The sequence below is a fragment of the Bos javanicus genome, chromosome 3, assembly GCF_032452875.1.
Source record: "Bos javanicus breed banteng chromosome 3, ARS-OSU_banteng_1.0, whole genome shotgun sequence".
In the NCBI taxonomy this organism is placed as follows: domain Eukaryota; kingdom Metazoa; phylum Chordata; class Mammalia; order Artiodactyla; family Bovidae; genus Bos; species Bos javanicus.
In genome coordinates, this window is record NC_083870.1 from 96,940,073 (window position 1) to 96,962,323 (window position 22,251).

Genomic DNA, 22,251 nt, shown 5'->3' on the forward strand with positions numbered 1-22,251 from the left:
ATTTTTTCTTAATCATAATCCTGGCAGAGATGCATTATTATGCCTAATTTTTAAATAAGGAAACAGAGGATAAAATACCGATGTCAATGACTCCTAAGTAGCAGAACTGAGATGTCTTAGAATTGGGTTTGGTTTGAGTCTGATGTCTATATCAATATCAAACCATGGCAGTGCTCTGCCATGCTGCCTTCTTCCTGATGCATTCATAAAGGGTGTAAGTGGAACAGAGTTTTCAGCCTCCCGAATCTGGGACTGGTGACAGTCTTAGTCTTGTGTACAAATGTCTGTGGGAGGCTCAGGCCCTGTTTTACCCCTGCTAATTCCTACCTGCAGCAAAACCTAATGACTTATTCTCTCCTTCTATCCTCATATCCTATAATCTAGACCATCTTACAGATGAAGAAATTGAGGCTAGAGAGCTTTAGTGGCTTCCCAAAATCTTAAAGTTTTTTCTCACAGGAAATACGAGGAAAAGCACCCTTCTCAGATTTGTCTTTTGATTCCTTCTGCACATTCCCAGATATTATACCAAATGTGAACATTTTTTACCTTAATTTCTCTATTCATAAAGTAGGACTAATAATTCCTGCCCTGCTTTTGTCATTGTGAAGGTCAAAGGAGAAAGTTTATATGAAAAACATTTGGAAACCAATAAAACCCTCTAACATTGTGTATTTTTGTCATTACTGTTATAATTATTGCTGTTTCTGGGACTCTTTATAATTTATCGCTAATCAAAATAATGGTATCAGGACCTTCAAACCTCTTTTTTTTTTCTTCCTTTTGAAAGCAAAGATCCTACAAATGGGGCAAAGGCAACTATGGTCTGTCTTGACATTCATGCTTTAAGGTCTTTAGTTTTGAGAGATTAGCACAGGGTTTCTTGGTGCTAGATCAAATATTATGTGATTACAGGTACTGACTGCTCTAATGCAATCCTGTAATTAGATGTTATTATGCTAAAGGGTCTATTACACCCCGCCCCCATTCACAAATGTGAGTTGAATTTTGAGAATGTGCATATTGAGAGAATAGACCTCTAATTAAGTAAATAAATTTAACTCTTAGAAAATTATATTTTAATAAGACAATCATGCCACAGAAATGACAATTAAAGTGTATTAAAATTGTACTAAAAATCTCAAAGCAAGGATATTCACCATGTTAATGATGAAACCAGGAATAGGTCTGCAGAGTCAAAAGCCATAGCTCATAGGCTCTTTCTCTCTGCACTGGGAGTTTAAATTTAGATTTCAATGTGGGTTTCTGTGATTTTTATTTTGTTAAGTTTTGTTTTAGGGCTATGAGAAAATGTACTCCCTTATTTAAAATATACCCTTTTAAAATATACCCTAAACTTTCTTTTAAGAACTGAAGTTAGGGATCAGTAAGCCCTGAATGGAGGGGAGCCCTGGAAGGATGGTAACCCTGTTTCCCAGTCTCATCTTTACCTTCCTAGCCCCTCCCCCTGACCTTGCTGCCATCAGATAAATGTTATTACTTGTTTTCGAACCCCATGTTTGAAAACCTTTTTTTTTTAATATATATATTGAATTGTGTGAGTTCTTGATATAGTGTACGCTTCAAACTAATATAATACTATATATTTGTTATACCTCAATAAGAAAAAAAAATCACAAAGCTAGAACCTCATGACTAAGATTTTGGAAATATACTGTTTGTCTACAGGATTTTATAAGAGGCTCCTGCTCCCATTTCAGTTTTCTCTTACACCCATCTGCTTATTTTCTGTGTCCCAGTTACCCCAGCTCTCTTACATTCTCAATGTCCCGTGCCACCTCTTGACTCAGGGATTCTGTGCATGCTGGAAAGCTTTCTTACCACCCCTGTAAACATACCGTTGTCTGCTGTTCCCAGTTAACTTTCAGGTCTCAGTGGAAAGGTACTTTCTGAGAGAGACCTGGTTCCACATTCTAAACTATCCCATTGTTTTATGCCTTCAAATCATCCTGTACTCTTTTAAATGCATACTGTCATTTATATTAGTGTGATTACCCAGTTATTTCTCTCTATATATTAAACTGTGTGCTCCCCAAGGTCCTTGTTCAAACCCAACTTTATTAAAATTATTTGGCAATTCTGGCAGCAGTACAAAGTGTCTGACCACCGGATACATTAGAAATTGAGTTCATAGTTTTAGTTTGTTGTGGGTTTGGGTACACGTACTTTTTGAAATCTTCTGCCCTTCATTTAATTACCAAATGGCAAAGTGCTTTAAGTTTCTCTATCTACTACTCTATTATTTATAGAATATGAATTTGTAAAATAAGATTGGAAAAATAAAATGCACAGATTCAAAAAGTTCTCCTCAAATATTAAGAACATATAAAGTATATTGAAGACATCTACATTTAGCCTTCCAAGTAACAAGGCGGGTGGTTTGATATCTTGCTTTTATTTATTGCTAATTACAATCCAGAGACCAAAGTGTTTCCAAAAACTATAAAAACCATCATTGACATTCCTAGTATGGTTCTGATGGGTTTAACAGGTAAAACCTGCTTGATTTGACCTTGAAAATCATAAGCCTTTTCATCTTTAGTGGGATTTTTCTTCTCTAGTAGCTCGGGGCACTATTTGCTTACTTAATGCCTTATAACTAGCATCTGCCTTATGGTAGATCTCATATTGGCCTTGTAAAGTGTATTACTGGACAGGAAAGTGGTAGCAGACCTTCCTGTCCAAGGCGAATTCGCTGGACCTTAAAGTAAAACCTCAGAGGGCCTGGTGCCCCTTAGTTGTTCTCCAGGGATCCTGAAGTTGTAAATGGAGTCTTGATTCCAAATTTGCTATGGAATGTCATGATGACTTTGTTTTTATGTCCTCTTCTTTGATCAAAGGCATGGCATGTGTCAAAAGGCGGATTATACAAGTGAAGTACACATTGTACCCTGGTGCGTCCATAGCACACACTAGGCCATCAGCTGCAGTCCATGGGGTCACAAAGAGTCTGACATGACTTAGTGACTGAACAACAACATTAACACCAAAAACAAACATGTTAAATGAATGAATAAGAAGAAAATGATTGCAAAAAAATACATTGGCTATATAAAGCTAAATTTTCAAAGGAAATTTATTAATAGAAACCCAAGAGACATATACCATTCTTGCTGGTATCATCTTCAACTCTTAAAAAAATTATTATCAAAATCTTTTTTTCAGAGTGATATTGACTAATATCTGCTCAATAAAATAACCTTCATATCTTGCCAAAATTATTGAGCAGGAGCCATCTATTCAGTAGCTGGCAGAAACTGAGAAGAGAAAAGAGGGTATTCCTGGGTTCATGGTTTCATTTTTTCCCATAACAGGTTCTTCCCAACATGCTAGGCAGTTCCCTAAATACAGCAAGTCAGAGCCAAGTGTTCTACCCTGGACCTCGGGATCAGTATTCTGACTAGTAGAGATCGAGGTAGCTAAGCTCAAAGTTCACAAGGTAGAAATTGGTTATATAGCACTAAACTGGATGAATATGTCTTCTCCATGACTCACTCTTCTTCCTGACCTGCAAAGCCACTCCAGCTTTGTGTGCTCAGTTGTGACTGTCTCCTCCTTGCCAATCTTCTTGGTCTCAATTCTATGTAATAAAAATAAATGTTTCTCTTATGTGGTTGTGGTTCTGATGAGTTCTTTTTAACTTTCTTTTGTTCTTGAGATCTTGCTGCTGATATTCTAAAAATGAAGTTGATATCTTTGCCTCATTTCTAGAATTACATCTCTCATTGATTTCTCTTTAATGTAAAATTTCCTAAGCAAATCTCTTTAAGAGGATTGGAATAATTGGAGGGATGCTTCTTTTACTGAGGGTCTGGGATTGTATAGGGTCCAGTGCATGGGAAAAGGGCGTGTGAAAAACATTCTGCAGATAATCAGTATTTGACCATGGATCACCTTTTTAATTTAATTTTAATATTTTTCTAAAGAGAAAGCTGCTTGCTCATACCTGTTAATTCCAATGACTAATACAGCTTCTCAGGAAGTTTATCCTTGCCTTCTTATAGGTCTCTACCTTCTCTAACTATCTGCTCCATTATCCCCTTTTTGATTGACACTCAAATCTTCCTCTGCAAGAAGTAAGGGACAAGCTTGGATTCAAGAGGCATAATAAACTAGTAGCTAAACCTGCTTTTCACACTTAGTTGTATGTTCATTTTTTGGAGCCTTCGTTACTTCTAAAAAATGGTGATAATACTAACTACTTCAAAAATGGTGTTGAGCATTAAATATATATACAGCACTCAGTATAAAGTCTGATACTTGAAAGTGGTCAATAAATGTTAGTATGCTCTTCTAAGCTTATGTGGTACTGGAGTTCTGCAGTGCATTTCCACAGTTCATTTGCAGTTAATTGGAAATAGAGAGAGATAGCTGCTAAATCCCAGAGAAGGCAATGGCAACCCACTCCAGTACTCTTGCCTGGGAAATCCCATGGACCGAGGAGCCTGGTAGGCTGCAGTCCATGGGGTTGCTAGGAGTCTGACACAACTGAGCGACTTCACTTTCACTTTTCATTTTCATGCATTGGAGAAGGAAATGGCAACCCACTTCAGTCTTCTTGCCTGGAGAATCCCGGGGATGGGGGAGCCTGGTGGGCTGCCGTCTACGGGGTCGCACAGAGTCAGACACTACTGAAGCGACTTAGCAGCAGCTGCTAAATCCAGTGAGAGTTGTAGGCCTGATTTAACAGCTCAACTTACCATGAATGTCCAGATGTACATTCTGGATTTAGAAAAGGCAGAGGAACCAGAGATCAAATTGCTAACATCCATTGGATCATAGAAAAAGCAAAAGAATTCCAGAAAAAAATTTACTTCATTGATTTCCCTAAAGTCTTTGACTATGTGGATCACAACAAACTGGAAAATCTTAAAGATCTGGGAATATCAGACCACCTTTCATGCCTCCTGTGAAACCTGGAAGTCAAGGTCAAGAAGCAACAGGTACAACCAAACTTGAAACAACAGACTGGTTTCAAAATGGGACACGAGTACATCAAGGCTGTATATTGTCACCCTGTTTATTTAACTTATATGCAAAGTACATCATGTGAAATGACAGGTTGGATGAAGCACAAGCTGAAATCAAGATGCCAGGAGAAATATCAATAACCTCAGATATGCAGATGACACCACCCTTATGGCAAAAAGTGAAGAGGATCTAAAGAGCCTCTTGATGAAAGAGAAAGAGGAGAGTGAAAAAGCTGGCTTAAAACTCAACATTTGAACAACAAAGGTCATGGCATCTGGTCCCATCACTTCATGGCAAATAGATGGGGAAACAATGGAAACGGTGACAAACTTTATTTTCTTGGGCTCCAAAATCACTACAGATGGCGACTGCAGCCATGAAATTAAAATATGCTTGCTCCTTGGAAGAAAAACCATTGTAAACCTAGACAATGTATTAAAAAGCAGAGATATTACTTTGCCAACAAATGTCCTCATAGCCAAAGTTATGTTTTTTTCAGTAGTCATTATGGATGTGAGAGCTGGACAATAAAAAAGGTTGAGCGCTGAAGAACTGATGCCTTTGAACTGTAGTGCTGGAGAAGACTCCTGAGAGTCCCTTTGAATAGCAAGGAGATCCAACCAGTCAATCCTAAAGGAAATCAGTCCTGAATACTCATCAGGACTGATGCTGAAGCTGAAGCTCCAATCCTTTGGCCACTTGATGTGAAGAGCTGGCTCACTGGAAAAGACCCAATGCTGGGAAAGATCAAGGACAGGAGGAGAAGCGGATGACATTGGATGAGATATTTGGATGGTATCCTTGACTCAATGGACATGAGTTTGAGCAAACTCCAGGAGATGGTGAAGGAGAGCAAAGCCTGGTGTGCTGCAGTCCATTGGGGTTTCAAGGAGTAGGACACAACTCAGCTACTGAACAGCAACAACAGCTTACTTTGGGAAATTTCTAGAATCTACTTAGAGTCACTCATACAGTGATGGAGTCTTGAAGTCTGACAATTCTATCAGTGCAGTGATTAAGTTTACATATGGTAAAATGAGAACAGATGCAATTGCAGGAAAGTCCTTTAGTCAACTTCAGAGCTGTTTTAATTAGAAAGCAGTGTTACATATTGGAAGGAGCATGAGCTTTGGCATTAGACTGATCTGGATTTTAATCCTTACTCTGCCATCTAGAAGGCGCTCAATAAATGGCAGCTGCTGCTGTTGTAGCAAATGTGCTTTCACTGGAAAATCTATTTAACTTGACTAAGCCAACCTTTTCTGGGAAACTTTCACCAGTGTTTCATTAAACATTGGCTTCTATCTAGCCCTTTACTAGATACATACTTACAGTCTCTTGATTTTGGATCATGATAATTCCTTCTGGAAAAGATAAATGGGTGAAACTTGTATGTTTTCAGAACTAAGGTCAAATATGGCATTTCAAAGCCAGAGCACCTCTGGTGTCTTACTGTCTTTCTTCCCCCAACCTCCTCAACTCTCCCTTTTTTTTTTTTCCTTTAGGAAGAGGGGACAAAGATAGTCAATTTAGAACTAACTCCCTTTTCTTATACTTTCCTTTTATACTGTTTGGTAATTTAGCATGGGTGAGCTAGAAAAGAGACCTAGACATTTCCAAAGGTTTGGTGACAACTAGGATGGCTCTATCTTCCTGGAAGATCTACAAAACATCTGAAGTGCAAGAGATTTTTAAAGCATTTAAAGCTAATGCAATGCTCCCTTGAGAGTGTGAACATAATAATCAGGCACAAATTATGTGACTAGGACCAAATTATGTACAGAGTTGGGTGCCTTAAATAAGTTGTACATTCCAGGAGTCTTCCACTCAGCTATTAGTGAGCTTCTACTTTGTGTGGAATGCTTAGGATATGAACATGGCCTCTCTTCTCATGTAACTCATACTTAAGCTCATGCAACTCTACCTGCCTCTGTGGGGGATATTTTCTTTTCCTTCCTTATAGCTGAGAAAAAAGAATCTCAAAGAGGTGTAATAATTGATTTCACCTACAAATAATTAATTTGTAGGTAATTAAGCTTAGCTACAAATCCTCTTTTCTTTCCTTTAATTGGGTATTTGTGCTTGTTACGTTTTCTTTTTAGTTATGGCGTGTTAGAATGAATGTGGAAGATACATGTAGTGTAGAGCTATAGTACTGTCTGTCTAGAACTCTTCTTTTTTACAAATTCTCCTTTTTCCATTCCAACATGGGGTTTGAAAAGGAGCTACCTATACCACATTTTGGAGAAGGAAATGGCAACCCACTCCAGTATTCTTGCCTGGAGAATCCCAGGGACAGAGGAGCCTAACGAGCTGCCGTCTATGGGGTCGCACAGAGTCGGACACGACTGAAGCGACTTAACAGCAGCAGCAGCATACCACATTTGGTTGATTCAAGTAGAACAAATTAGAGTTGTTGCACAGGATTTTTCAGATTGACAGAAAAGAAATAAGGCCAAAAGTCCATAACCTTTATAGATATTAATGAAAAAATCCCAAATAAATATTTACAAATAAAATGCATCATGTACAGAAAAATACAAGAGTGTATAGACAAAATAATTTTAAGAGGTGTGATTTATCAGGATATTTTAATATTCAAGGATATTTTAATTACTGTTAGTTTAATTTATCATGGGGCTTCCCTGGTGGCTCAGTTGGTAAAGAATCTGCCTGCAATGCGGGAGATTGGGTTCAATCCCTGGGTCAGAAAGATCCCCTGCAGAAGGAAATGGCATTCCATTCCTGGCATTCCATTCCTGCCATTTTGCCTGGCATTCCAGGCAAAAATACCAATTCCAGTATTTTTGCCTGGAAAATCCCATGGACAGAGAAGCCTGGCGGGCATATGAACAGATTAAAGCAGCAAAGCCTATGTGATGAAAAAATAGATGAAAAAAAAAATACAATGACATTTTATGATTAAATCTCCTAGAAAAGAGGGAATTGGAGGGAGTTTCTTTAACTAGATAAAGATTATTTATTAAAACCCAAATTATTGTCAAAGCCTTAGAAACATTTTCCTTAAATTAAAAAGCACAAGAAGAAACACTTGCTGCCCACATGTTTATTCAGCATTACATCTGAAGCTTTAACCTGTATATGTAATACAAGAAACAGCAGTAAGAAATGAAATTATTTTAAAAATAAGAACAATATAATTTGTTATTTACAGCTGATATTATTATCTACATAGGAAATTCAAAAGAAAAATCCATAGAAAATCTACAGATTAAGCATTAGAGCTAATTACACAGGCTGCTGAATGTGTTTAATATGCAAAAATCATATGTGATAAAAGTACAAAAATGTGTAGATGAAGAATACATAACAACTGCAAGAAAGTAGTTATTTCAGAAATAGAAAAAGAGGAGGATGGTTTTCTAAAGAGATGATTCCAAGAAAAACTTTAATATTTTTATTTGTTTTTAAGATCAGAAGCTGGCAAAATATTAACACAAATTAAATCTGGGATTTTAGTATTCTTAAATATTTTGTAACAAAAAATTAAAAATTCAAACAAATAAATGTTAGCACTGCAGATCTTTGAAAATAACATAATTAGTATTGAGGTTTAGAGACATTTAATTTAGATTCTTTCAGTCATAAAAAGAGAAAAAAGAATCCAATTTCTCTGGTTTCAAAACCTTGGTTCCAATTACTTCTGATGACTCTGTATTTATTTAATTGTTTAAATCTACCCTTTTATTACATGGTCAGGACCATGCCTTTGGTAGAGTGTCAGGGTTCAAATCCTACCTGTGTGAATTACTAGCTGTCTTACCTCATTATGACAGTTGCTTTTCTAAACCATGTTGTTGTTCAGTCGCTCAGTTGTGTCTGACTCTTTGCGACCCCATGGACTGCAGCACCCAAGGCTTCCCTGTCCTTCACCATCGGCTGGAGCTTGCTCAAATTCAAGTCCACTGAGCCAGTGATGCCATCCAACCATCTCGTCCTCTGTCATAAGGCTAAGATAACAATGGAACCTATCTCATATAGCTGTCATGAGGATAGATATAACATATGTAAATCATTTAGTGCAGCATTAAGTACACTGTAATTACATATAAAGGTTAGAGGTTACTTAAACTTTTTGAACTTCTCAGGACTATTATAAGAATTTAATGGAATAATCTGCATAAAATCCATAGCATAATCCCTGACACTTACCAGTGCCAGGGATTTATTCCACTGCCCCTTTTCTGTCTCCTCTACTGTTTACTCTTGAACATTTTTTCTAAATTTAGCCAGGTACTTGTGTTGAATATCTCTGATCACATTTGACTTGTGTTATTTTCCTAACATTTATAACTGTTTGGGAGCAGAGAATGTATTTCTTTTTTCTTTTATCATAGCTTGCATTTTGTAACCATTGATGACAACAGAGAAAAAATTATCCATACTATTTGCTCCCCTGTTTCTTGACTTACGATACATACATGGAGTACTAAAGAATGCCTGTTTCGCTTCTGGTTGTATATAGGAGAAATGTACTTTCCCCCCTCAGATTTCCAGAACAAGCTTATAGCACATGAAGAACTATTTATCTCTTCAAAGTTTTTTCATATATGGGACTGGCAGTGAGATTTCTCTCCATCTCAAAGTGAAGGTGATGCAGAAATCAAAGGAGAATGAATAAAGCAAGGGTAAAGTAGGTAGCTTTGAGCAATGAGCCAGAGGAAGAGGACTGAATAGGTTTCCAGTCTGAAGAGGATGGCTTGGAAACATTGGAAAGTGGATAAGGAGTGTCAGGGAACACAGAATCTTACAAGGAACACAATGTGGTTTGTTGAGAAAGTTTGATGTGAATGTGTTCATAAATTAAGATGGACTTTTTCCTCTATGGCTGGATTTTCCAGATTCTCTGTGGCATGATGCCAGAGGATTAGGTATGTTTAAAGCAGGTGTATAGAGAGTACTACTTCTAAGAAGAGTTGAACTCATTAATCTGTTGAGTGACATCTTTCCTGGTTAAAACTTCTGAAAAATAGGCAAAGATTCTCTTTGTATTTCTCTAAAGGTAACTGAGAGTAGGTTGGGCACATATTTGAGAAAGAGCATGTGATTTTGCTGTCTGATTTCAGGTGCATAATCAAGACTCTGGGATCTGACTAATTGGAGCGCAGTGTAAGAAGGAAGGAGTCTCCATATACTCCCTCCAAAGCAATCACCAGCCTAAAGCAGCTCTAATAGCAGGCCCTCCAACAGCTAATCAAGTGAAAGGAATGTTTTCCTAAAATTCTTCCTTCAGATTTGAATAAAGGGAATGTATTTTGATGTGCCAAATTTTATGGTAAAATGAAAACAGGGCCAGTTGGTGTATTCTGATTTTAAAACAGGCATGATTGACAAATCCTTTGAGAAAATTGGCGAGCTAATGTTAATGCAATCTGTATTAACCTACAAGATTTATCCTATGTAGTCACTAATTTATTTTTAAACGAGTACAAATACATTTTCCTAGGAAGGAAGCAAGGAACTTCTGACAACCCCAGTGTTACCACAGAGAGATGGAATAATTTGAAAAGGAAGGGAGTAAACTAAAAATTCCCCTGGGCTTAAGAATAAAATGCATCTTTCTCATCACACCATAGTGAATCTAGTATTAATAAGTCATTTCTAATAAGTGTGAGTAACTGTAGTTTTATTCCCTAGCTCATATTTTATCATTAATGTATTCTTTCTTTAGAAATAAAAATGTTGGGGACAATATGTTGTAGTATAAAAGCAAAAGATTTTGGAGTTCAAATCCTTTGCTTAGCTATGTGGCCTTGCATTATTTTAAGTTAAAACTCTCTGAGTATCAATTTCCTCATCTCTTATATTGTGATCACGAACAATCTTACCTTTGTAAACATAAGCCTTTTTAAACTGTATACCCTGGGCACCTCAATCTTAAAGAGGCACTTACTTTCAGGTCTGTGCATGTATGTGGTCAGCATCTGTGAGTGAATATCTCATTAAATTTTGTACTCTTGGCACCATATTTGCCTCACCTTGGTCCTGGACTTGCTGTCCTGTATGGTTGGAATGTGATATGTGGTGGGTTGCGGGTAGATAAGAGTTGAGGAGGAGAACGGTGCTAAGAATAAGGAAGTATGCAGAAGCCATATCACAAGAGGCTTTGTAAATTATGTTAAGAATGTTATCTGAGGGTAAATAATTTTTTAAAAAATTATGAGAAATTATGATTTATGAGAAATCACTAAAAAGTTTTCACAGAAGAATAACTTGTTTGGAATTTTACTTGAGAAAGATCATTTTATCTGGTGGGTGAGGAAAGAAAGTGAGGGGGCCAAGAATCAATCAGTGCAATCCAGGTAAGAGATAAATACAGCTCTTCAGGTGAGAGATAATGATGGCCAAGACTGGCATAAAGTCAGTGGTATGGAGGGAAGTGGAAGTGCTTGAGGCATTTTGCAGATAGAATCAATGGAACTTGGTTATATTTAGACATAGACAGTGAGCTGAAAGTTGGAGAAAGTATGAATAAAGGTTTTGGCTTATGCAACTGTGTACATTGTAGTCATGTCTTCAGAATAGGGAACAGTGAAGAAATAAGACTGGAGAGAAGACTATAATTTCAGTTTGGCAGGTAGAATTTGAAGTATCTGCAAGACATCAAGTAGAACTGGTTAGTAAAGATTTGACTATATGGGGCAGAAACTGAAAGAGGGATCTAGACTGGAGATGCAAAACTGGGATACAGTGTTTAAGTGTGAATGATATTGCCTGGTAATGGCATGTTGTTTGAAAAGAGGGCCTACAAAGAACAACAATGAATGCCAGCTTTTAAAGATTGAGTATAGGAAAAGAAGCCAGCAGAGCTTGAGAAAGTTTGTCCAGGAAGATAGGAGGAAATCTATAGAACTTCACATGCGAAACCTTGGTCACTCCTAACCTATGGGAAACTCATCACTATGCCCTCATTCTGAAATATGAAGCCTCATTTACTCACATTCCTTTTACTAACCTGTTTCTTGCTGCATCAATTCTGGCCTCTTGCTTCTGGTGCCTACCTTCATCTTTGCACTAACCTTTTACATCTGATGCTTGATATTCTCCTTCTAGTGCTGACTTTGTCCTTTATGCATTGCCATATACCCTATAGGCTGCTGGACCACATCTAAACCTCCTACCAGGTTTGCCTTGACTCATACATAAGGAGATCAGATAGCTCTTTCACCAATTGGTAGGCCCAGTGGAGGCGGCATTTCATCTTTATCATTGGGAGGTCATTTTGAGGTAAGCATTGGCTTACTCCTTTCACAGTTCCTTTGGACAATTCATTACAAATCTGCCTAAACAAGTCCACCTTATTGAGTTCACTTGTCTAGATATTTTCAGTAGGCAAAATAGAATGACAAATGCTCAACTTACATAAGTAAATTATATTAAATTTCACCTGAATTGTGCTTCACTTGTGGCTCATCTGGTAAAGAATCCGTCTACAATGCGGGACACCTGGGTTTGATCCCTGGGTTGGGAAGAGCCTTTGGGGAAGGGAAAGCCTACATAAATTGTATGTAGATTATATGTAGAGTGGAGAATATTAGGTATTGAAGAATACCAACTATTCTTAGTTTAGTTCAGTTCAGTTGCTCAGTCATGTCTTTGAGACCCCATGGACTGCAGCACACCAGGCTTCCCTGTCCATCAGCAACTCCTGGAGCCTACTCAAACTCATGTCCATCACATCAGTGATGCCAGCCAACCATCTCATCCTCTGTCATCCCCTTCTCCTGCCCTCAATCTTTACCAGCATCAGGGTCTTTTCAAATGAGTTGGTTCTTTGCCATCAGGTGGCCAAAAGATTGGAGTGTCAGCTTCAGCATCAGTCCTTCTGATGAATATTCAGGACTGATTTCCTTTAGGATGGACTGATAGGATCTCCTTGCAGTCCAAGGGACTCTCAAGAGTCTTCTCCAACACCACAGTTCAAAAGCATCAATTCTTTGGCAGTCAGCTTTCTTTATAGTCCAACTCTCACATCCATACATGACTACTGGAAAAATCATAGCTTTGACTAGATGGACCTTTGTTGGTAAAGTAATGTCTCTGTTTTTTAATATGCTGTCTAGGTTGGTCCTAGCTTTTCTTCCAAGGAGCAAGCATCTTTTAATTTCATGGTTGCAGTCACCATCTGCAGTGATTTTGAGCCCCCCAAAATAAAGTCTCTCACTGTTTCCTTTGTTTCTCCATCTATTTGCCATGAAGTGATGGGACTGGATGCCATGATCTTAGTTTTCTGAATATTGAATTTTAAGCCAACTTTTCCACTTTTCTCTTTCATGAAGAGAATCCTTAGTTCTTCTTCACTTTCTGCCATAAGGGTGGTGTCATCTGCATATCTGAGGTTATTGATATTTTCCCCAGTGATCTTGATTCCAGCTTGTGCTTCATCCAGCCTATCATTTCTCATGATGTATTCTACATATAAGTTAAATAAGCAGGGTGACAATATACAGCCTTGACATACTCCTTTCCCGATTTGGAACCAGTTTGTTGTTCCAGGTCCAGATCTAACTGTTGCTTCCTGACCTGCATACAGATTTCTTATGAGGCACACCAACTATTATAAATATGCTAAAACAAAGAGAGAGAAGACAGCATATATATGAATCATTGTTTAGTGAGCTTAGTGCTGTAGATGAGAGGCCCTTGGTCAGCAAAGAGATCAAACCAGTCAATCCTAAAGGAAATCATCAATCCTGAATATTCATTGCAAGTACTGATGCTGACGCTGAAGTTCCAATACTTTGGCTACCTGATGAAAAGCGCTTACTCACTGGAAAAGATCCTGATGCTGGGAAAGATTGATAGCAGGAGAAGAAGGGAGCGGCAGTTGGATGGTTGGATGGCATCATCGATTCAATCGACATGAATTTGAGCAAACTCTGGGAGATGGTGAAGGACAGGGAAGTCTGGTGTGCTGCAGTCCATGGAGTCGCAAAGAGTTGAACATGACTCAGTGACATGACTCATGAATGACAACAGCAAACGCTCTCCAAGAGGGAATCACAAATTCACACAATTTCCTTAGAATTTGTTTTTTATACTTGTATCTCAGTTGGTGGAGAATACCATGAAAAAGACAAACTTTTGGATTTGGCCTTTTGCTGTGGAACTTTTCTCTCTAGGAAGGTGAAATTTCTAAGAGAAGTTGAAAAGGATGTTTGGCTTTGAAGATAGTGGTTTAGGTGGTAACCAAAATCTGACTTCTACACATGGCTTATTTGTTTTTGAAGAGGTGCAACTCAGTACAGTACACCAACCTGAACATTGCTGCTGCTGCTGCTAAGTCACTTCAGTCGTGTCTGACTCTGTGTGACCCCATAGACGGCAGCCCACCAGGCTCCTCCATCCATGGGATTTTCCAGGCAGGAGTACTGGAGTGGGGTGCCATTGCCTTCTCCGAACCTGAACATTAGGACAACATAATTCTAGTTCCTCTTTTTACTGTAGTCTACTCTTTGAACTTGAGGAATTTGCTTCCTCTCCTAAGGCCTCAATTTCTCTATTTATCAAATGAAAGAGTTGGAAGATTGGACTAAAGTATGCCAAGAACCATTATAACCAAGAATCTACCATCTTTGGTCAAAAAACAGTGCCTCACAGATTTTGATCATTTAAAAAATATAAAGGTGAGTTCTGGGAAAGCCAGACTTTTTTTCTGAACAGTTTTTGTTTGTGTTTTTGCTACATGAATAGTGAAATTGAATCTCAGAGCTAGAAAAGAATTCAGAGTACAAGAGTTTCCTCTAAAATGACATGACACACCTAGTGAGAGTCAGCTCATTTACTGTTGAGCTGATCTGATGGCTGGTATGTTCTTCCTATATTAATCTGAAACCTGTCTCCCTATGAAGTGAAGTGAAGTGAAGTCGCTCAGTCTTGTCTGACTCTTTGCGACCCCATGGACTGTAGCCTACCAAGCTCCTTAGTCCACGGAATTTTCCAGGCAGGAGTACTGGAGTGGTGTTTGCCATTTCCTTCTCCAGGGGATCTTCCCAACCCAGAGATCAAACCCAGGTCTTCCGCACTGCAGGCAGACGCTTTACCGCCTGAGCCACCAGGGAAGCCCCCTGTCTCCCTATAGCTTCTGCTTATTATTTGTGCCTTCTGTCAGATGAAACACCTAATTTAAAGCCCATCTTAACTCTTTACTATATTTGTGAGATTAGGGATGTCTTTTAACATCTCTGAGTTTCTATTTCCTCATCTAATGTTGGATATTTTAATTACTACACCCATAACACTAGGATTAGTGAGATAGTGCTTATGGGTTGTTTGTACTAGGCTCTAGTTGGGAAAGACTTGATAGAGTACTGGGTATTTGGAAAAGATCATGAAGAATGGGTAGGAATTTCTATAGAGAAGAATGGAATAGGAAGGAGACAGGTAGATGACAGGTAGGTCATTTGGGGTGGAGAAAATAGTAATGAGCAAAAAACATGAAGCATAAAAATAAATTCCAGTGTTCTCTAAGTGGTCAGTTTTGGTTAGAACTTTCAGTGCCTAGCGCCAAGAGTAGAAAGTAATAGGAGATGATCCAGGAAAAATAAACTACAGGCAGACTGTGAAAGGATATATACACCATGCCACATTCAAATATTATGCTACTTCTGGAGGTTACTGGGTTTAAAGGAAATCTTAAAGAGTGGAGAGCTGAGACAATATTTAAATTCATGTCTTCTGAGACTGTGTTTCACAACACTGTAACCTTTTGGACATTAAAAAATCGTCCATTTATTGTTATAGAATTAGATATAACAAATTACTCCCTTCCAGTACTATGCACCAGAATCCAAGAAGCACTCTGACCCAGTTCCTGAGGCCTTACAGCAGGAGAAATCACTGTGCTGTTTTGTCAGTGAAGCAAGTGTATTTGTTTTCTAGGAAACTAGGCACAATGGCACCCCACTCCAGTACTCTTAACTGGAAAATCCCATGGAGAGAGGAGCCTGGTGGGCTGCAGTACATGGGGTTGCTACGAGTCAGACACAACTGAGCAACCTCACTTTCACTTTTCACTTTCATGCATTGGAGAAGGAAATGGCAACCCACTCCAGTATTCTTGCCTGGAGAATCCCAGGGATGGGGGAGCCTGGTGGGCTGCCATCTATGGGGTCGCACAGAGTCGGACACGACTGAAGCGACTTAGCAGCAGCAGCAGCAGGCTTATAATAGGAAACAAAGACTAGGGAGAAAGAAAGGAATATTCTGCCCACTTCTCAAATAGACATGGCTGTACTTTTTATTAGAAAGTGCTCTGACTATGTGGGAAACAAGACTTGGGTTCAAATCCTAGCCCTGCCAATTACTAGCTATGTATGTAGTATATTTCTCACTCTTCCCCTGAGCTTTGGTATATTCATCAGTAACAAGGGAATTATGGTCCTCTGCCTATTAAAAAAAAAAAAATCATTGTAAAGGGAATTTGGTTGATTGCCAAAGTCCTTTCAAAATCATAAAGGAATATTTTATTGCTACTATTATCAGGAAATCACCAAAGTGAAATGATACCAGTACAGATCAGGATTGCCCTGATATATGCTATCAGTGTGTGTTGTGTTAAGTTGCTTCAGTTGCGTCCAACTCTTTGTCACCCTACAGACTGTAGCCCCTCATGCTCCTCTGTCCACGGGATTCTCCAGGCAAGAATATTGGAGTGAATTGCCCTGCTCTCCTCCAGGGCACCTTTCTAACCCTGCGTCACTTTATGTCTCCTGCACTAGCAGAAGGGTCTTTACCACTAGCGCCACCTAGGCTGTCTCAGTTCAGTTCAGTTCAGTCACTCAGTCATGTCTGAATCTTTGCCATTCCATGAACTGCAACACACCAGACCTTCCTGTCCATCACCAACTCCCGGAGTTTACTCAAACTCGTATCCATTGAGTCCATGATGCCATCCAACCATCTGATCCTCTGTTGTCCCCTTCTCCTCCCACCTTCAGTCTTTCCCAGCAATAGGGTCTTTTCAAATGAGTCAGCTCTTCACATCAGGTAGCCAAAGGATTGGAGTTTCAGCTTTAGCATCAGTCCTTCCAGTGAATATTCAAGACTGATTTCCTTTAGGATGGACTGATTGAATCTCCTTGCAGTCCAAGGGACTCTCAAGAGTCTTCTCCAACACCACAGTTCAAAAGCATCAATTCTTCAGCTCTCAGCTTTCTTTATAATCCAACTCTCACATCCATAAATGACTACTGGAAAAACCATAGCCTTGACTGGATGGACCTTTGTTGGCAAAGTAATGTCTCTCCTTTTCAATATGCTGTCTAGGTTGGTCATAACTTTCCTTCTAAGGAGTAAGAGTCTTTTAATTTCATGGCTGCAGTCACCATCTGCAGTGATTTTGAGGCCCCCAAAACTAAAGTCTGTCACTCTTTCCAGTTTCCCCATCTGTTTGCCATGAAGTAATGGGTCCAGGTGCCATGATCTTAGTTTTCTGAATGTTGGGTTTTAAGCCAACTTCTCACTCTCGTCTTTCACTTTTGTCAAGAAGCTCTTTAGTTCTTCCCGTTCTGCCATAAGGGTGGTGTCATCTGCATATCTAAAGTTATTTATATTTATCCCAGAAATCTTGATTCCAGCTTTTGCTTCATCCAGCTCTGCATTTCTCATGATGTACTCTGCATAGAAGTTAAATAAGCATGATATACAGCCTTAACGTACTCCTTTCCCTATTTGGAACCAGTCTGTTGTTCCATGTCCAGTCCTAACCGTTGCTTCCTGAGCTGCATACAGATTTCTCAAGAGGCAGGTCAGGTGGTCTGGTATTCCCATCTCTTTCAGAATTTTCCACAGTTTGTTGTGGTCCACACAGTGAAAGGCTTTGGCATAGTCAGTAAAGCAAAAGTATATTGTTCTGGAACTCTCTTGCTTTTTTGATGATCCAAAGGATGTTGGCAATTTGATCTCTGATTCCTCTGCCTTTTCTAAATCCAACTTGAACATCTGGAAGTTTACAGTTCATTTACTGTTGAATCCTGGCTTGGAGAATTTTGAGCATTACTTTGCTAGCATGTGCAGTAGTTTGTGCATTGTTTGGCATTGCCTTTCTTTGGGATTGGAATGAAAACTGACATTTTTCAGTCCTGTGGCCACTGCTGAGTTATCCAAATTTTCTGGCATGTTGAGTGCAGCACTTTCACAGCATCATCTTTTAGGATTTGACATAGCTCAACTAGAAATCCATCACCTCCACTAGATTTGTTCGTAGTGATGCTTCCTAAGGAAGGCCCACTTGACTTCGCATTCCAGGATGTCTGGCTCTAGGTGAGTGATCATAGCATCGCGATTATCTGGGTCATGAAGATCTTTTTTGTATAGTTCTCTGTGTATTCTTGCTACCTCTTCTTAATATCTTCTGCTTCTGTTAGGTCCGTACCATTTCTATCCTTTATTGAGCCCATCTTTGCATGAAATGTTCCCTTGGTATCTCTAATTTTCTTGAAGAGAGTTTTAGTCTTTCTGATTCTATTGTTTTCCTCTATTTCTTTGCACTGATCACTGAGGAAAGCTTTCTTCTGTCTCCTTGCTATTCTTTTAAACGCTGCGTTCAAATGGATATATCTTTCCTTTCCTCCTTTGCTTTTCACTTCTCTTATTTTCACAGCTATTTACAAGGCTTCCTCAGACAGCCATTTTGCCTTTTTTCATTTCTTTTTCTTGGGGATGGTCTTGATCCCTGCCTCCTGTACAATGTCATGAACCTCCATCCATTGATCTTCAAGCACTCTGTCTATCAGATCTAATCCCTTGAATCTATTCCTTACTTCTACCGTATAGTTGTAAGGGATTTGATTTAGGTCATATCTGAATGATCTAGTGGTTTTCCCTACTTTCTTCAATTTAAGTCTGGGCTGTCTAGACTTAGCATAAAATCAGTGAGATTTGTCCATATTGGCTGTGACTTTTCATCCCTGTCATTTTCCTTTTTTGGTTTTCCTCCAACTCACTTCTTTTGACTGAAAAGCCTGTCTTTTCTCTTCCCATCCTTCCCATATGTTCTCAGGATAAACTCTACTGATATGTCATTGATACCAAGTTCTGAAGGTCATAATAAGGTATTTTGTCCTTCATAAAGTTTTCTGTTGAAGCCTCGTCTTTTATCCAAAAGGAAATAGCATCATTTATTCATTCAGAAATTACTTGTTAAACACCCAAAGTATGTTTTACACATGGCAAAATACTTTAAGAGATTAGACAATCAGGAAGTGTAAGAATTTCTGGGAATCAAGGATTTCTGATTAATTTGTTGATTTATTTGTCATCTATCTCTCATTCATTTAAATATATGTGCTTTATAACCTACTGTGTCCGAGACATTTTATTCAGCAACATGTGAGGCACCAAGGACCCAACCATGCCACTTAGATCGTCATACATCAGGGTCATACTGGTTCTAAATGTTCTTCATTTATTCTTGGGCATAGTTCCTAGGAATGTAACATCTTAGTGAGGTTAAGCAACAATCAAAGAAAATGAGACAGTGTAAAAGTGTTCTCTTTTCCCCATATCCTTGACAGCATTTGTTATTTGTGTTCTTTTGATGACACCCATTCTGATAGGTGTAAGGTGATATCTGAGTGTGGCTTTGAGTTGCATTTCCCTGATAATTAGCCGCATTGTGTATCTTTTCATACACCTCTTGGACATCGCATTTCTATTCAGCATTTCAATCCATTTTTTAAAGCAGGTTGTTTATTTTCTTTGTATATTTAGTTGTATGAGCTGTTTTTGTTGGCTGTGTTTTTTTTTTTTTTTTTTAAGTGTGGACCATTTTTAAAGTCTTTATTGAATTTATTACCATATTGCTTCTGTTTTATGTTTTGGGTTTTTGGCCCTGAGGCATGTTGGATCTTAGCTCCCCAACCAAGTATTGAACCCACAACTCCTGCACTGGAAGGTGAAGTCTTAACCACTGGACCATCAGGAAAATCTCTGTTGGCATTAATCCCTTATTGGTCATATCATGTGGAAATATTTTCTCCCATTCAGTGTTGTCTTTTCATTGCAGTGGTTTCCTTCACTGTGCAAAAGCTTTTACATTTAATTAGGTCCCACTTGTTTATATTCACTTTTATTTCCTTTACTTTAGGAGAGAAATCGAAAAAAAAATTATTGCTTGGACTTATGTCAAAGAGTGTTCTGCCTATGTTGTTCACTAGTAGTTTTATAGTATTCAGTCTTACATTTAGATCTTTAATCCAGTTTATTTTGCATATGGTATTAGAAAATGGTGTAATTTTATTCTTTTACATGTAGCTATCCAGTTTTCCAAGTACCATTTATTGAAGAGACTGTCTTTCCTCCAATGTATATTCTTGTCTCTTTTATCATAGAATGATTGACTGTAAGTATGTGGGTTTCTTTCTGGGATCTCTATCCTGTTCAGTTGATCTTTGTATCTATTTTTGTGCCAGTACAATACTGTCTTAATTATTTGTTCTTTGTAGTGTAGATTGGGGTAGCCTCTGTAGAATACAATATGGAGGTTTCTCAAAAAACTAAAACTAGAACTACCAGGTGAAAGTGTTAGTCACTCAGCCTTGTCTGAGTCTTTGTGACCCCATGGACTTTAGCCCGCCAGGCTTCTCTGTCCATGGAATTCACCAGGCAAGAAGACTGGAGTGGGTAGCCATTCTCTTCACCAGGCATCTTCCCGCCTCAGGAATCAAACACAGGTCTCCTGCACTGCAAGTGGATTCTTTACCATCTGAGCCATCAGGGAGGCCCCAGAACTACCTTCAGTTCAATTCAGTCACTCAGTCATGTCCGACTCTTTGCGACTCCATGAATCACAGCACACCAGGCTTCCCTGTCCATCAACAACTCCCGAAGTTCACTCAGACTCACGTCCATCGAGTCAGTGATGCCATCCAGCCAATCTCATCCCCTGTTGTCCCCTTCTCCTCCTGCCCTCAATCCCTCCCAGCCTCAGAGTCTTTTCCAATGAGTCAACTCTTCGCATGAGGTGGCCAAAGTACTGGAGTTTCAGCTTTAGCATCATTCCTTCCAAAGAAATCCCAGGGCTGATCTCCTTCAGAATGGACTGGTTGGATCTCCTTGCAGTCCAAGGGACTCTCAAGAGTCTTCTCCAACACCACAGTTCAAAAGCATCATTCTTCGGCGCTCAGCCTTCTTCATAGTCCAACTCTCACATCCATACATGACCACTGGAAAAACCATAACCTTGTCTAGATGGACCTTTGTTGGCAAAGTAATGTCTCTGCTTTTCAATATGCTCTCTAGGTTGGTCATAACTTTTCCTCCAAGGAGTAAGCATCTTTTAATTTCATGGCTGCAGGCATCATCTGCAGTGATTTTGGAGCCCAGAAAAATAAAGTCTGACACTGTTTCCACTGTTTCCCCATCTATTTCCCATGAAGTGATGGGACCAGATGCCATGATCTTAGTTTTCTGAATGTTGAGCTTTAAGCCAACTTTTTCACTCTCCTCTTTCACTTTGATCAAGAGGCTTTTTAGTTCCTCTTCACTTTCTGCCATAAAGGTGGTGTCATCTGCATATCTGAGGTTATTGATATTTCTCCCAGCAATCTTGATTCCAGCTTGTGCTTCTTCCAGCCCAGCATTTCTCATGATGTACTCTGCATATAAATTAAATAAGCAGGGTGACAATATGCAGCCTTGATGTACTCCTTTTCCTATTTGGAACCAGTCTGTTGTTCCATGTCCAGTTCTAACTGTTGCTTCCTGACCTGCATGCAAATTTCTCAAGAGGCAGATCAGGTGGTCTGGTATTCCCATCTCTTTTAGAATTTTCCACAGTTCATTGTGATCCACACAGTCAAAGGCTTTGGCATAGTCAATAAAGAAGAAATAGATGTTTTTCTGGAACTCTCTTGCTTTTTCGATGATCCAGCAGTTCCACTGTATAATCATAAGGGATTTGATTTAGGTCATAGCTGAATGGTCTAGTGGTTCTCCCTACTTTCTTCAATTTAAGTCTGAATTTGGCAATAAAGATTTCATGATCTGAGCCACAGTCAGCTCCTGGTCTTGTTTTTGTTGACTGTATAGAGAACTACCTTAAGACCTAGCAATTCCACCCCTGGGTATATATCTGAAAAAAGACAAAAACACTAATTCAAAAGTACACAGGTACTCCATTGTTCACAACAACATTATTTACAATTTCCAAGATATGGACTGAACCTAAGTATTCATCAACAAATAAATGGACAAAGAAGATGTGGTATATATACACAACTGAATACTACTGAGCCA

At 38.9% G+C, this 22,251-nt stretch overlaps 1 protein-coding gene across 6 annotated transcripts in view; it reads left to right on the forward strand.

Annotated features, from left to right (window-relative positions):
* Window positions 1–22,251, forward strand: part of LOC133244620 (BEN domain-containing protein 5) — a 1,484,041-nt gene that overhangs the window by 434,523 nt on the left and 1,027,267 nt on the right. The gene's annotated exons all lie outside the window — the stretch shown is intronic.